Source organism: Narcine bancroftii, chromosome 2 (assembly GCF_036971445.1).
Source record: "Narcine bancroftii isolate sNarBan1 chromosome 2, sNarBan1.hap1, whole genome shotgun sequence".
Lineage (NCBI taxonomy): Eukaryota > Metazoa > Chordata > Chondrichthyes > Torpediniformes > Narcinidae > Narcine > Narcine bancroftii.
This window is the reverse complement of record NC_091470.1, coordinates 182,003,883-182,007,502: the sequence shown is the minus strand read 5'-3', so window position 1 is coordinate 182,007,502 and position 3,620 is coordinate 182,003,883. Positions and strand designations below refer to the sequence as shown.

At 49.9% G+C, this 3,620-nt stretch overlaps 1 pseudogene; it reads left to right on the top strand.

Annotated features, from left to right (window-relative positions):
* Positions 1-1,256: 1,256 nt before the first annotated feature.
* Positions 1,257-3,417, top strand: LOC138752536 (histone H3-like; annotated as a pseudogene).
* The last annotated feature ends 203 nt before the right edge of the window (positions 3,418-3,620 follow it).

Below are 3,620 nucleotides of genomic sequence, written 5' to 3'. Positions count from 1 at the left end.
CGCAGAGCCCACCTCACTGACAAAAGGCAAAGGAGGAAAAACCCAACACCCATCCCCAACCAACCAATTTTCCCCTGCAACCGCTGCAACCGTGTCTGCCTGTCCCGCATCGGACTTGTCAGCCACAAACGAGCCTGCAGCTGACGTGGACATTTACCCCCTCCATAAATCTTCATCCGCGAAGCCAAGCCAAAGAAAGAAGAATAGTAAAGGACGAAAATCTGTAGACACCGTGGTTGAAGTAAAAACACAATTCCTTTATATAGCAAAGATAAAGATACATAACCGACATTTCGGGCTTGAGCCCTACATCAATTTATGGAAAAACGTTGGCAGGCTTCTGAATAAAATAGGAGGTGGAAGGTGTGGTTGCAAAGCTAGAAGGTAATAGGTGAAGAAGGGAGGAGGGGACAGCAAGTAAATAGAGAGGGAATGGGGGGGAGGAGAACTGGAAAGGGGAAGGGGCGAGGGGGGGGAGAGGAGAGCAGGTTAGCCGAAATCGGAAAAGTCGATGTTAATGCCACCCGGCTGAAGAGCGCCCAGACAGAAAATCAGGTATTGTTCCTCCAATTTAAAGGTAGGACAGTACATAAGGCCATGGACAGATTTGTGGATGTGGGAGTGTGACACAGAAATGGTTGGCTCTTGGGGTCTTCAAACTTTAGTGTTTTATTTGTGGACGGTGTTGCTGTACCGAGTACCACCCAGTCATCGATGTAAAGGAGTGGTTTTTAAACGGTTTCTTTCAACTATTCCCTATGCCATAAATGCTCTGTGATTAGTAAGGGATTACTTAAGGTGTGTGTGACTGGAAAGAAAAAGTTTTAATTGCCCCTCATCGTTATGTGCACGGTTTCAAAACTCTGAAGGAAATAGGACAATGACAATGTTTCTCAAGCAAAATATTTGTAACAATTGGGTCAAGAGCAGTGATTCTCAACCTTCCTTTCCCACTCACATCCCACCTTAAGCAATCCCTTACAGAGCAACGACTGCCTAGGGATTGCTTAAGGTGGGAAGTGAGCGGGAAGTCATTTGAAAACAACGGGTATGCAGCAGAGAACTAATAACCCAGCCCCCCGGACGAGGGAGCCATTCGACCGGCAGCCTTCTGCGAATGTTTACCGGTGTTGCAATTTTGAGCGCATGGAGAAGCGTGCCAATCAAGTGCGAGGGCGGTGAATCCCTTGACCAATCACAAGACGCCGATGGGCCGGTTGTTGTATAAAAGGCGCTTGAATTGCGAGTGCCTCAGGATGGCGAGGACTAAGTAGACAGCGCGCAAGTCGACGGGCGGCAAGGCGCCCCGGAAGCAGCTGGCGACCAAAGCGGCCCGCAAGCGCGCCCCGGCCACGGGCGGCGTGAAGAAGCCGCACCGCTACCGGCCGGGCACGGTGGCGCTGAGGGAGATCCGGCGCTACCAGAAGTCCACCGAGCTGCTCATCCGCAAGATGCCCTTCCACGGCTCGTCCGCGAGGTGGCGCAGGACTTCAAGACGGACCTGCGCTTCCAAAGCTCGGCCGTCATGGCCCTGCAGGAGGCCAGCGAGGCCTATGTGGTGGGGCTGTTCGAGGACACCAACCTGTGTGCCATCCACGCCAAGCGGGTCACGGTAATGCCCAAGGATGTGCACCTGGCCCGGCGCATCCGCGGTGAGCGCGCCTGAGTTTCTTCCGCAAACCCGCAGCACAATGGCTCTTTTAAGAGCCGTCAAATACACTATAGAAAGGATCTGTAACGTGGATGGGGAAGGAAAAAGGGAATGGTTCTGGGTTTGACTAAATTTGCATTCAGCCTGTCAACTAACGGGAGAGCAAAAAGGATTGAGGGTAGAGATTTACCAGGATGTTGCTAAGACTTGAACTGTAGGGAAAGAGACAGTTCAGGACTTTATTCCCCAGAGTGCAGAAGAATGATCAGGGTGGTAGACAGAAGCTGCCTTCAGGTGCTCGTAATGCAGATAATGGGCCGGTGAGTGCAGCTGAGACGTTCAGGTGGCCATGGAGAAGCTGCCTTTCTGTCACCCGGATGCGCTGGCTCAAAGAGAAGCCGCGAATGGTGGCGACTACGGCCGTAAGTCCCACTGCTGCTTTTGGGTGCGACGGGGGATGCTCGGAGCCGGAAGTCATACCTACGGGAGGAAGGTGAGGGAAGTGCTCCTTACTGGTTGGGTTCTCTATTTCCTGGTGGCCTCCTGACAGCCGTGTAGGGGTAGAATAGGTGGCTCAACATGGGAGTGTTTTGGCCACCTGGAAGTGCTTTCAGAGTAAATGCAGATAGACTTTTCCTACTGAGGGCTGGTGAGATACAAACCAGGTTAAGGGTGTGTGATAGTACAGATTCTATCACCAATGTGTCTATGTACAGATGGTAGGATGACTGATTGGCTGAGAGTGTAGTTACACCTACTGGCAGGTCCTAAAGGATTGCTCTTAGCCAAACTAGGTCATTTTGGACTGGTCGACCTACTTGTGATACACTCCAGTCTTTTAGTTAATAAAAGCCTTGGTTTGGATCAACAAGTCTTTGGTTCTTTCGACGTGCATTACAGGGTGAAAGGGAGAAAACTTAGGGGGAACTTCTTCACACAGAGAGTGGTGGGAGTGTGAAATGAGTTGCCAGCTAAAGTGAGTGCAGGCATACAGCATGGTTAGCAAGCCATTTCGGCCCACAAGCCCGTGCCATCCAATTCACCCCCGGCTCGTGCTGAGCCCCCGGGATGGGGGGAAGCCACACGGGCACAGGGAGATCATAAAGAGTATGGGATTTGAACCCTGGTGCTGGCACTGTAAAGGCATTACTCTAACTGCTATGCCAACCGAGCCACCCTTTTTTGGACAGGTACAAGGATGGGGGGGGGGGGGGGGTGCAGGTCAATGAGACCAGAATGATGGTTTAGCACAGACTGAAAGGGCCGCAGGGCTAGTTTCTATGTTGTGATGTTCCATTGACTTGATTTTTGTGGTTCTTTGTAAAATCTGATGCCCCCCTCCCCCACAGCAGGACTCTTTCTCTATTTGCTCGTGCAATCTTTCGGCATGGAATATCCCCGGTAAGCTAATGTTAAACATTCACTCGAATATTTATTTAACAAAAAAATCTGATCACTCCATCACCTTGTTCTTTGTTAAATGCAGAACTCAATAGGCTAAATTGTTGAACTATACAATAAATTCCACAAAGAAAATTATTGGAATAAATCTATAATTAATCTCTTTTTAAAGACAAGTTTGTGTGGCCTTTGCTTCAGTCTCTCCTTGCAGCATTTAGGTGTAAACTTTGCTGGGCTGGCTGGCCTGCTTTCTTGGGTGGCCGGATGGCCTGAATATGTGTTGGGTGGTGTGGATTCTTGAAGATCGCTGCTGCTCTCTGACAGCAGCATTCCCTGTAGATGCTCTTGACGGTGGGGAGGGTTTTGACTGTGATGTCCTGGGCTGTGTCCACTACCTTTTGCAGGGCTTTACGCTCAGGGGTATTGGTGTCCCCTGTACCAGACTGTGATGCAGCCAGTCAGCATGCTTCCCATCACATTTCTATTGAAATTTTCCAATGATGTCATACAAAACCTCTGCAAACTCCTTGTTTCCTCAATATTAGTTATAGAAATAATGCAATGTAGC